This window comes from Callithrix jacchus, chromosome 10 (genome assembly GCF_049354715.1).
Source record: "Callithrix jacchus isolate 240 chromosome 10, calJac240_pri, whole genome shotgun sequence".
Lineage (NCBI taxonomy): Eukaryota > Metazoa > Chordata > Mammalia > Primates > Cebidae > Callithrix > Callithrix jacchus.
Window position 1 is genome coordinate 47,193,675 of NC_133511.1, and position 13,179 is coordinate 47,206,853.

Genomic DNA, 13,179 nt, shown 5'->3' on the forward strand with positions numbered 1-13,179 from the left:
AGAGACCTGAAATCCTGGCACTGTCCTCCTACTCACAACCATAGTGATAATATTCACAGGCTACATGCTTCCATGAGGCCAGATATCATTCTGAGGTGCTACAGTAATTACAAATTTACTGTCAGCCATCCCATATATTAGAACTGACCTTATACAATGAATCTGATGCAAATTCTCAGTTGACAAAGCCACCCTTACACAATTTTTCGCTTTCCCTTTCATCTTTTTTTTTTTTTTTTGAGACGGAGTTTCGCTCTTGCTACCCAGGCTGGAGTGCAATGGCGAAATCTCGGCTCACCGCAACCTCCGCCTCCTGGGTTCAGGCAATTCTCCTGCCTCAGCCTCCTGAGCAGCTGGGATTACAGGCACGCGCCACCATGCCCAGCTAATTTTTTGTATTTTTAGTAGAGACGGGGTTTCACCATGTTGACCGGGATGGTCTCGATCTCTTGACCTTGTGATCCACCCGCCTCATCTTAACCTTCATCATCACAGCTCTAGCAGCTGTTCACCTCTTATTCCTACATGAAACAGGCTTAGAATACTAGTGGGAGAGGAACACGAAGTCAGAGATAGGTTTTGCTCTTACCTTCATACTAGCTTCACTGGCAGCGTCCCAGGCGCTAATGGCGTCAGCGGCGTCCGCGGGGTCTGCGGCGACAGAGGGGTCCGAGGCACTTCGGCGGCGTCCCAGGCGCGGATGGCATCGGCAGCGCGGTCGGGGCCTCGGGAGTGTCTGCGGCACTGTAGGCTCGTCGGGGGCATCCGCGGCGCAGTCAGCGGTTCGGCGGAGTCCCAGGCGATGACGGCGTCAGTGGCGTCGGGGGCGCGACGGCGGCGTCTGAGGCGTGGTTGGCGCCTTGGTGGCGTCCGCGGCGATCTGCGTCAGCAGCATCTGCGGCCTGTAGGGGACGCCCTCGACGTGGTCGGTGCTACTAGAGGGTCTGCGGCGCAACGGCTGCATCCGCGGGGTCTGCGGAGATGTAGGCGCGGGCCGCGCATGGGTGGCGCGGGCCGGCGGCGCGCTGAGTTAAGGTTTACCGGGGCGTCCACGCAGCGAAACCGAGGTGAGTGCCGCGGCGGGGCGGAGCAGCGGCCGGGATCTGCACTGAAAGTTAAAGGTGTAGTAGGAAGTCCAGGTTTAGGGGGACGTCCACCCAGCTTTTCCCAGGTGAGGGCGCTGCTCCAAGCTGGGAGAGTGGTGAGCCCGGGCGTACAGCTGGGTCGATGTGCGCGACGGGGGCCTTCACAACTTTTGTTGTTTCAGCGGGGCGGGCGCTCTGGGCCTCCCGAGCGCTTAAGTTCCCTGCGTTGGATTCCTCGCCTGCCGCTGCCAGCCGCAGCCCTGCTCTCCTGGGCTCTGGGGAAGAAACTCGCTGGCTGGTCTGCCTGTAGCATCCCAGGGGGTGGAGCAGCTTTGGGGGCACATCCTCCTAGATCTGGTGGAGGACATTGACCCTTTGCCTCACCTTTGTGGCCAGAAATGGGTTCCCTCTGGGGACCTGAGGGGTGAGAGATCTCAAACCCCAAATTTGCAAAGTTGGGGTCTTTATTGGCCTCCGGGATTTCGCACCTGGCGCTGTCTCCAGCCTTGCGGTGGGCAAGCCAGGTGTGCCAGATCCGGGATGCACTACGGGACCATTTGTAGCCGTCGCTGAATCGCCTCAGGACTAGCGGGGCAAGCCTCAAATTAACCGCAGGAATTCCAGTAGCTCTGACTGTGGTGCTGCTGTTTGCGCTCCAAAGAGTTGCTGTGGTTTCCCTGTGTCTGTCTGCCTTGGGAGCTTCTCAGATCATCTCGTTTGGCATCCTCTCACAGAAGAGTTAAGCAAGACTTTTGGAATGCTTTCCTTCTGTCTTTTGCTGGTAAAGCTGCTTTCAAAAAGAAGTCTTTTTTTGCAGTGCTATCTTTTCTTTGACTCCCAGTGCTTGAGGAAGTTAAAGAAAAATAATCTGCTGGTAGTTTTTAATCTTTGTTCTGAGCTGATAAGCGTTCTTTTGTTTTAAAATTTTATTGGTAAAATTTCACCTGTGACCCAGAAGCTCGTTTTTTCTCTTCTAAAATGCTAGTTTTAAGATATCTGAGAACTTTGTGTCAAAGAAACCTTGGAAAACTTACTGAAGTCTACAGAAGAAGCTCACAGTTTTAAACGTGCAGGTGGTCCCGGGACTGTGGATCACACCTGTAATCCTAGCACTTCTGGAGGCCAAGGTGAGCAGATCAGTTGAGCCCAGGAGTTCCAGACCAGCCTGGGCAATGTGGCAAAACCCGTCTCTACTGAAAAGACAAAAATCAGTTGTGTGTGGTGTTGTGTGCCTGTAGTCCTAGCTACCCAGCAGGCTGAGATGGGAGGATCACCACAGCCTGGGAGGTTGAGATTACAGTGAACCATGATCATGCTAGTGTACTCAGGCCTGGATGGCAGAGCGAGAGCCTGTCTCAAGAAACGAAAAAAAAAAAAAAAAAAAATACAGGTAATGAATTTACACTAAGGAAATTTCACCACAAATCAAGAAATAGAACATTACGAGATTGGTGTATATCTGTAGGAGTGGCATTGTTGGTTTTAGAGGTATATGAATGAGGAAACTTTAGTATCAGTTACTGTTGATCACTTTCACAAAGTGGTTGTACCGTTTAGCAGGGAATATTCTGGTTACCCCATATCTTTGCTGATGCTTGTCAATTAAAAATCGTTTTGCCATTCTAGTAGAGGTGCAGTAATATATCGGTGTGGTTTCATTTTGCATTTTCCTGGTATTGAGATTGAGTATTTTTTATTGCCATTTATATGTCCTCTTTTGTGAAGTGCCTCTTAAATCTTTGTATCCTGTTTTCATTGATATGCTTGTTTTTCTGTTGATTTGTAATACTTAATTCTGGATGTGTGTCCTTTCTAGGATATATATGTATTATATGTATTACATTTCCCTATTTTTCAAACTGTAGCATGCCTTTTCACTCTTTTAATGGTGTTTTTACATGAATGGAGATTCTCCAGTTTTTTTTTTTCTTTTTGAGACAGGATCGCATTCTGTTGTTCAGGCTGCAGTGCAGTGGCACAGTCACAGCTCAGTGCAACCTTTGCCTCCCAAGGCTCAAGTGATCCTCCTGCCTGAGCCCCCAAGTAGCTGGGACCTACAGGGGAGCACTATTATGCTTAGCTTTTTTTTGTATTTTTAGTAGAAGTTGGGTTTTAACATGTTGCATAGGCTGGTCTGGAATCCCTGGGATCAAGTGATACACCTGCCTCGGCCTCCCAAAGTGTAGGGATTACAGGCATGAGCCAGTGTACCCAGCCTGAGTTTCTTAATTTTAATGAAATTATACTTGATCAATCTTTTCCTTTTGGGGACTGCTTTTTGTGTCCTATTAATTAATGCCTAACCTAAGAATATGAACACTTAATCTCATAGCAATTTTAGTTTAGTGTATGCTTACCTCCCCCCACCCCTGCGCCCCAGATAGGCTCTCACTCTGTTACCCAGGCTGGAGCGTGGTGGCATAATCTCAGCTCACTGCAACCTCCACCTCCTGGCTCAAGCGATCCTCCCCAATCAGCCTCCTGAGTACTTGAGACTATAGGCTTGTGCTACCGTGCCTGGCTAAGTTTGTATTTTTCTTTGTAGAGATGGGGATTCACCATTTTTCCAGGTTGGTTTCAAACTCTTGGGCTCAAGTAGTCTTCAGCTGCCCAGAGTGCTGGGATTACAGGTTTGAGCCGAGCCAACCCACCCACCCATGATTCACTTTTTACTACATGGATGTGACCACTTGATCCAGCACCATGTATGGAAAAGACCATCTTTGTCCTTCTGTACTGTGTTGCATTGTTTTTCATGAATTGGGTGGCTGTATGGTCATCTGATTGATGAAATCAGTGTGGGTCTGTTTCTGGACCAATCTGGGCAACATAGCAGGATCCAATCTCTACAAAAAATAATAAATAATAAAGAAATACATGAAATTTTTTAAGTGGGTAGAGCAGATGGAGTCATAGGTGGTAATTTATAAATGATTGTCAATTTGTTGGCTACATACAGGTGTTGGTAAGTGAGATCTGTTGGGAGTTCAGGCAAAATGTGTCAAGTGAATTCTATGGCGTTCAGAATGATTGCTAGATGTTCATTGTGACTTCAATTAGATGTTATTTGTGCCTCAAAGAGCTACAGGTTTTATTCTCTTATTTATTTATTTGTCTTTAAAAATGTTTACAATCTTCCTGTCAAGGCAGTACCTCTTTTATACCTAATTGTTCTTAGGTATACTTAATTACCAGGCAAATTTTATGGATCATATCTAACTGTTAAGCCACTTAAAGTAAATGGCTGATGTAATGTAGATGATGGGATTCTACATAATAGTTTCAGGAGTATATCGATTAAATTGTTTCTTCTCCCTTTTTTTTTTTTTTTTTTCTTCTTGAGACAGGGTCTCGCTCTGTTGCCGAGGCTGGAGTACAGTGGTGTAGTTTTATGATCGTGGCTCACTGCAGCTTTGACCTCTCAGGCTCAAGCAGCCTCCCACCTCAGGCTTCTTAAGTAGATGGGACTATAGGCATGCACCACCATGCCTGGCTAATTTTGTATCTTTTGTATGCAGGGACCAGACTGGTTTGAAACTCCTGGGCTCAAATGATCCTCCCACCTTGTCATCCCTAAGTGTTGATACTACAGGTGTGAGCCATCACACCTGGCCATTTTAGTTTTAATAATTTTATAGTTTTCTAACTTAGAATATTTACTGTCTATTTAATTTATGAATATAATCATTATTATGATTATTTTGTATTTATTTAATCTCATTTTAATATAAGCTCTTGGAAATTAGAGATCTTGTCTCTTATTTACTACTGTGTTCTCAGTACTTGACCTTGCCTGGTATGAAACAGATGTTGAAATAATTGTTAAATGAATGAATGAACCACATTCATAAGTTCTCCAAGTATCACAGCGTTCACCATCTAACAAATAAAAGAGATTGTCTAGAGTAGAGTCACAGTTAACCTGCCATAAAAGAAAATGTCAATGAAAATCAACCTTTGTATGTGTAGCTGCTAAGATTTGGGGACTTTTGCTACTGCAGCATAAACTGGCAAAGCTCCGTGAGACGGCAGATAGAATATACATATATAAATAGACAAGATAGACCAGTAGATGAGATTCCAAAGATAGTTCAAACAGCATTAACTAACCAGACCCACACTCTTAATTTCCTAACAGAAAGAATGGAATTCCTGTTTATTAAGATCTGCCTCAAAGATCTTTGTGAAACCTTCTCTGGGTATGCAAGTATTTAATCAGGAACTTTTTTTGTTCCTCCTGCAGGTTGGAGTGCAGTGGTGCCATCATAGCTCACTGTAACCTCTAACTCAAGGCTCAAAGAATCCGCCTGCCTCAGTCTCCCATGTAGCTGAGATTGCACGTGTGTACCACCATGCTTGGCTAATTTTTTATTTTCAGAGACAGGGTCTTACTATGTTGCCCAGGCTGGTCAGGACCATTGATTGCGTACGACAGAAACCCAACCAACCCTAGTTCCCGCCACCTTTCGGTCTGCTCCTTTCTCAGTCTTCCGTGTCTCAACAAATGGCAGATTCATCCTTCACGTTGCCCAAACCCGAAATCTTAAGGTTAACCTTGATTTCTCTCTTTTATGTCATAGCCCATATGAAGGCCAATCATGTTCAGACCCAGGCGGAGTTTCCTGCTGACCCAGGCTCTCACTGGCACATTGTCCTTTACTGTCCTCTTGAGGGTGTCTGGAGCCTCAGTACTGTGTGCGTTGGGCCTCCATGCTGCAGCACCACCGACTCTCGCTGTCCAGGGCTTCCAGTGGATTCTCCGAGGCACTGATGTAGAATCTTCCTTATTCAGCGCACCAAGAGCAGCCTCACATGGTGTAGGCTGACATGAAGAGCTGCCAGATCCAACAGGTAAAAATCATGAGGCACTGCCAGCTGGATGGGGTCATAGAGTCCTCTCTCTATTGGGATTCAGATGAGAAGGGAAGATTCCATAGGCCCTAAACATCACAGCATGACCAGCATGTGCCACCCACGAGCTGCAGTGCATGGTCAGGTGGAAGTTATTTGATTTCAGGAGAGGACAGTGTTCTCTTCAGGCCTTTTTCTTAGTGGCTAGATCTAGGACCCTCTCCTCTCTCTTCCCCTCTCACCCCCTACTCTCCATCCCCATTTGTCTCTGTGTTTCCACCTTGCTGTTCCTTTTCACCTGCTTTCTCCGCTTCAGCTTTCATGGTTCTCCCATCCACCTGCATTTCCCAGGCTAAGGCCCCTGCACTGTCCTGGCTGGGGAGATGTGTCTGGATTTGGGTTGTGCCCTCTAGATGTGTCCGGGATGGGGAAACATAGCTCAGCTGCCAGTACAATGGTTTCAGAGAGTGGCCACTTTTTTGAAGGCCTTTCAATCTCCCATTTTAGAATGGTGTACGACTTAAAATTGATGGGCCACTGTGGAATTCTTGGTTCTTCAGGACCTTGTGATGGATGCCTTCTTTCACTGATCATTCACAGGGTGGCTATCAGGTGCCTGTCCCTGCGCTGGGCTAGGGGCACCATAATGAGCAAATATCAGGTCACTACCCCATGGAACGCACCACTGCAGGCATCGAGAGGGGGAGAAAGAAAGCGACGTGGCCTGTTTGTGTCCTTCTCATATGGTCACCTGCCAGGTCCTGGGGGAGGGGGAGCCAGTGCAAGGAGAGAAGCCCAGTTAGAAAGGCAAAGGGACGATGTCAGATCCAGGGGCTAAGACCCCCACCTGTAGCCGGGTAGCTTCTGGAGTGGGCAAGAAGCAGCAGGGAAGGTCGTGGCCTGGTGTTCTGGGGTTCACTGTCTCATCTCATTCCTATGGGTGCCAGAACTTGTCCAAAGGGAAGACTCAGTGTCTCTAGCAACAGCAGGCCAGAGACAGAAAGTGTCCCAGAGAAGCAGGAAGGATTGTATGCCATGGACACGGTATATGGTTTTATAGTAGTGCCTCTCTCTCTCTCTCTCTCTCTCTCTCAACTAGTTGGTGTGTTCCTGTTAATGGAAAATATTGGTGGTATAAGTTCCCCTGGATCTTCTCAATTTCATGTAAGTTTGTCTGTTACCCCATCCCTCCCTTCTTTCCTTCTTTTCTTCCTTCCTGATTTTTCTGATCAGGGTCATGTGAGGCTAAAATCCAGGAATGGCCTGGGAATGCTTTTTCTCTAGAGCTCAGGCTATTTTTCTGAGTTCACTACATGTATTGAAAGAGTTTCTGTTCTTGTTCGTGGAGGACTGAGGGCCCTTTTTCTGTGCTGGCTGTCAGCCAGGAGATATTCTGACTTCAGAGGCCACCTGCTTTCCTCCTTACCTGTCTTTTCCATCTTTTTCAACCACAACTCATGGAGTGCTTCTCTGACTTCATCTTCTCTAACCAGCCACAGAAAGCTCTGTCACCTACGGAGTGATGTGATTCGATCCACTTCATGCAGGTAACCTCACCACCTTCAAGTCATGTAACTGTTATATAACAACATAATCACAGAAATGGTGTCTTATCACCTTAACGGGTTTCAGAGACAAGGATGTGGCATGTTTAGGGACCATTTCAGAAATTCCGTCTGCCACAGTTGGACACTCACATTCCCTCATCTGCAAAATACATGCACCCTCTCCTCTAAAGTTTCCAAATTTCATGTCATTAAAGCATTAGTTCAACATGAAAAATGTCACATAGACCACATCAGATCCAAATCTCATCTAAAACATCCACACGTGGTGTGGTTGGTTAGAGGCTTCTGAGGGTGTCCATTAAGTACAGATCCTTGACATAATTTCCTTACCTCTGTCGATCTGCGAAACTGAACAGACTGCTTATCTGCTCCTAATGTGGAATGGCGGGACAGACACAGAATAACAATTACAGTGATTCTAGTTCAACGAAGGAACATGGAAGGGAGAAAGAAGTCACCGACCCAAAATAGTTTGGAAATAAAGCTGGGCAAAATCCAGCAGGAGGTTCTTAAATAGGATCCACAGTCTGGGACTGACCCTCCATCTTCTGGGACTTTGCCTCTGGGATCTTTTCTCTGCATTTCTTGAAACCATTATTATCTATCTTGATTTTTTTTTACCCACTCCTGTGGTTCCTCTCCTTTCTCCTCATGGCAGCATCCTCCGCTTAATCCTTGGTCCTTCATCCCCAGCAGAATTGGTCAGGCATTGCCCATGTCTTGGTCCTGAGTGTCTCCACGAGAGGCTGTCCTTGTGAGCCCGTGCTTCTCTGGGATGGTCTTCTCTGACCTGACCTCTCTTAGTCATGATTGCTTTCAGCTGACCTGGCTGGCTTAGGAGAAAACCTAAGACTATAGAGTCCCAGAACCATTCTCTGCCCTCTCTATCTCCAGGAGAGGAAGAAAATAACTGGGATCTTCATGGAGAAATGACCCATGTGAGGGCCTGGGCTCTCCAGCAGTTACAGCAGAGGAAACTCCCTGAGGAAGAATGGAGGAGCTGAACACCCAGACTGAGAAAGCAGGGTTGTGTTAAGCACTATTTAATTCTCATGAGCTCCCTGCCCCAATCTAGTATGACAATGGACTGAGAATGACAATGGACTGAGAATAAATAATAGGACTATACAACCATGATAAAGAATTGTGCAAGGAAAGGCTTGCTGTATTTGATCTAAAGTTTTCTGAAAGGCAGCAGTGAGTTTCTGGAGGGCGAGTTACCTGCTTTGCACAGGGAGGGTGAGGCCAAGGCTTGCGTGATGTGTCTGCTGCCACCAAGTGGTGAGAGAGAGTCTTAGTCTTTCAGGACTTGAGTTTTCTCATCAGTAAAGTAGAGGCTTATTGTACCTCTCTGAGGTCCCTTCCTGCTCAGTTTTCTCTGAGTCCTTGAGGGACTATGATGGTTTTTAACACTCCCTGGACCTGTAGCCTGCCTCTGACCTCTCTGGGTCTGACTCCTGACCCTGGTCCCTGTGTTTCTCCTGCAGAGCCAGAGCTGAGTCCACACCCTGGAAGCCCAGAAGCAAGGGCTCAGATGGAAGAAAGAAAGTCAGCAGGTTTTGGAAAAGAGAATAACCTGCAAAGACAAGTCGATGCTAGAACAGGTGAATACCGAAGAAGGGGAGAATAAGGACAAACTGGGCCAGAAGCCTCAGGGGAAATGGGCAATGGGCCTATGGTCATTCAACCACTCGAGGAGCAGTGCAAGCTGAGCAGTGGGGACCGAGAGAGAAAGTTAATCCACAGGAGTCTCCTGACCCTGGCCAGGGAGAGCCAAAGCGGGGATCAGAGTTGGTGCAGCTCTGATCCCCACTTTGGTAGAGCAGCACCAACTCCAAGAGGGGGAGGATGCGACCATGAGCCCCCGGAGCCTTGACCTCTGGGCTGCCGTAGCAGTGGATGTTCTTCAGGTCACTGTGCATTAGAGGAAATAACCGTGCTTGGAGAATGGTTAGAGATGTCTGTTCTTACGTGAATAGTTCTGCCCTAGGTCAGGTACCAGAGTAAGTGTTTCTTGCCAGTATATGAGGCAGTGCTGCTTGTACCATTCCTCTGCACTTTCTGTTGAGGAAGGTCTCTATGTGATATGAGTATTTACTGGGTGTTTAATTTTCTCTCTATACTGTGTTAAGCACTTGGGGTTCAAATAATAATAATGTTTCCCCAAGGAACTCAAGCCCATGAGAGAAAGAACACAAAGACATGATTTCAAGAAAATACTGTAGTTCTCTGAAAGTGGGGTGTCATGGCAGCCCAGAGGATGGGAGTGTAGGTGAAGACATTGCTCCTAATGACAAGAGGAACCATAAGAGGAATTCTTCACAGTAGTCTCGTTTTTCCTCCAGTGTCCCACAGAAGATGATCCTGGCACATGATTGGTGTAGAGCAGGGCCCTACAGGTGTGGGAAAGGGGCTTGCTGCATCTTGGGAGAAATTATAGCCTCCCTGGTAGGACATTTTGGAGAGGAATGTTGGTGATTGGATTGGATGTCTCTAGTCAGATTTATCCTATCTTGAGTGAACACTGCTGAGAACTTCCTTAGTGCCAGACCCTAAGCTGGGAATCATGAACACAGAGATGAGTAGAATAAGATCTCAGCTTTTACAGAACTCTCAGTCTAGTGAATAGCGAGTTATGAGAAGTGTAGTGATGGTGGCTTCATTAGAGCAAGTGGCTCATGCTGCATTGAGAAGACCTCAGTAGATGGCCTTTTCCCCCTTCTGGTTGTTATTGACAGCTGGCTGACTTGTTCTGGGCCAGTGAGCCTGGACTTCTGCCAGGTGTCTGCATCTTAGGTACAAGTAACACCTCAGTTTCCTGTTGGGTCAAAATAGTTAATACTGCCAAGGTGATCAGAGGACACTAGTGACATCAGTATTTACTGATGAGGTCCTGGCCAGCTAGGGAAATAAAGATGTAAGTTTAACAACGATTCTAAATTTGTTCTTAAAATAATGAGCAGAGAGTATCTGTCTTCTAAGTTAAATACTTTTTGACTTCAGGATTCACCCATGCCCAAAATAAAATAAAGATCGACCATATCACTGTCCTGAGATGATTTCTCCCTGCCCTACCAGAAGCCTGCACTATCTGGAGCATTGAGGCTGTCTCAAGCTAACTGATCTGCTCTCTGGATTCCGGGGACACCCGCAGAGCCAGAGGTTGAAGGCACAGGCGTTGATGTCTCTGACCGTTCTGACTCCAGGTTGGTGCACCTCAGCACCCAGTATTAACCACACAGTAACAGGATGCCACCAACATTTTGATTTGGGGCTGTTGCATCCTAACTTTAATAACATTTAATAGACATTATTTTTTAGAATAATTCTAGGTTTACAGATGAATTGAGCCATTGGTACAGGGAATTCCCCTATTCTCTCTTGTCCCCTAGCACACGATTTCTCTATCATTAGTATCTTCCGTTAGTGTGATACATGTTTACAATTGATTAATCAATATTGATATGTTGTTATTAACTAAAATCCAGAGTTTACATTAGGGTTCATTCTTTGAGTTTTACAGATCTATGGGGCTTGACAAGTACCATGTCATGAATCCCCAGTACAGTATCACACAGAAGAGTATCACTGCTGAAAACCTTGTGTTCATCCCTCCTCCACGCTTGGTAATCACTGATCATTTCACTCTCTCTGCCACTTTGACTTTCCTGGAATGTCCTAGTGTTGGAATCATAGTGTCTAGAGTCTTAGACTAGTTTCTTCCTAGCATTATGTATTTAAAGTTCCTCCACGTCTTCTTATGTCCTGATAGCTCATTTCTTTCTATCACTGAATCCTATTCTATTGTACAGATATACCACAGTTTGTTTAGCCATTCACTTAGTGAAGGACAGTTTGATTACTTTCAGTTTTTGACAAGTATGAGTTTTACTGCTGTAAATACTTGGATGCAAGTTTTTGAGTGAACATGTTTTCACATTACTTTGGTAAATATCTAAAACTGCTATTTGCAGGATTTTGTGACAAGGCTGTGTTTAACTTTGTAAAAAAAAAAAACAAAAACCTGCCAAACTGTTTTCCAAAGTGACTAGCATTTTGCATTTCCACTGGTAGTGAATGAGAGTTCCCGTTGCTCTGCATCTTTGACACCCTTCGGTATTGTCCCTTGTTTGGATTTGAGCCTTCCTATTAGGTGTATATTTTAGTATAGTGGCATCTCATTGTTTTAATATGCAATTTCCTAGTGACACATGGTTTTGAGCATCTTTTTCATATGCTTATTTGCTATCCATATATCTTTTCTGGTGAAGTATCCAGATCTTTTGCCCATTGCTAAATTGGGTTGTTTGCTTTTTTATGATTGACTTTTAAGAGTCCTGTATATTTTTGGACACCAGTCTTTCATCAGATCTGTATTTTGCCAATATTTTTTTCCCAGTTTATCACTTGTTTATTCATTTTCTTAACAATGTCTTTCACAGAGCAGAAGTTTTTAATTTTAGTGAAATTCAACTTACCAATTTTTTTCTTTCCTGGATTGTACTTTTGGCATTGTATCTGAGAAGTCACCACCAAACCCAAAGTCACCCAGATTTTCCCGTATTTGGTCATCCAGGTGTCTTACAGTTTTGCACCTTACATTGAGGTGTAAGATCCATTTTGTGAAAGGTGTAAAATCTGTGCCTAGATTTATTGATTTTTCACATATGGATATCTAGTCATTCTAGCACCATTTGTTGAAAAGACTATCCTTTCCCTGTTCTCAAAGATCAGTTGAGTATTTATGTAGGTGTATTTCTGAGCTCTGTATCTTTTCTAGTGACCTATTTGTTTATTTTTTTGTTTCTTCACCAATTTCCACACTGTTTGGTTACTGTAGCTTTATAATTAGTACTGAAGTCGGCAGTGTCAGTTCTGTGGGGATTTTTCTGATCTTTACTATGAGAACCTGGTTGGGCTCCTGGTGATAAAACTTAGAAAAGTGTGAGATCCCCGCTAAATCTGGTCCCCAAGGAGTTTTTAATGCTCAAGCCAGGCCACCCTCAGCTTCTAGTAATCTGTCAGTACCATTTAAGTGTGCCTCCCAGTTGCTGGCTTCAGCAGCTTCTGTTCCCTGTATTTGCCTGTGTTTCTTGTTTTCAGCATGGTAATGTGCCCTGCGACCTCTCCTCTAGACCCTCTAATAAGGTTTGATAATGTTCAGTTTGTTCAGCTTTTTTCTTGTTGTGAGTAGAAGTGGTGACCTCCTGGCTCCTTACAAGTTGGAGTAGAAACCAGACATTTTATTTAACAGGTTACTTGTGATGAAGTCACTAATCGCAAATGTAGAATTGAATAATTTAAGTAGATATATAGAATTTTGCAGCCATTGGCCGGGTGTGGTGGCTCACGCCTGTAATCCAAGCACTTTGGAGGCCAAGGTGGGTGTATCACCTGAGGTCGGGAGTTCAAGAACAGCCTGACCAACATGGTGAAACCACATCTTTAAAAAATATATATATGCATATATTTTTAAAAAAAGAATTTTGCAGCCATCACCTCAGTCCCCTTTTAGAATACGTTTCATCCCTCCGCAGATTCCGCAGAGCTTCTGTGCAGTCATTTTCCAATCCCTGGTCACCACGACAGAGCCTGAACAAAATAAACATTTGGAAAACAGACATTAAATTTCAGCTTTTATTAGATTGGAATTTTATATAATGGACCATTGTCTT

General features: G+C 45.1%; 1 protein-coding gene across 7 annotated transcripts in view; it reads left to right on the forward strand.

The window, feature by feature from the left end:
• The first annotated feature begins 887 nt into the window (after positions 1-887).
• Positions 888-13,179, forward strand: part of LOC118145665 (uncharacterized) — a 36,243-nt gene continuing 23,951 nt past the window's right edge. For 2 of the 7 annotated variants that reach the window (XM_078339962.1, XM_078339969.1), the window contains exons 1-5: positions 888-1,067; positions 5,666-5,936; positions 7,036-7,100; positions 8,992-9,108; positions 10,508-10,710. The gene's annotated coding sequence lies outside the window, so the exon portion shown is untranslated. The remainder of the gene's footprint in view (positions 1,068-5,665; positions 5,937-7,035; positions 7,101-8,991; positions 9,109-10,507; positions 10,711-13,179) is intronic. The other 5 variants (XM_078339964.1, XM_078339965.1, XM_078339963.1 and 2 more) reach the window with 5 other exon arrangements.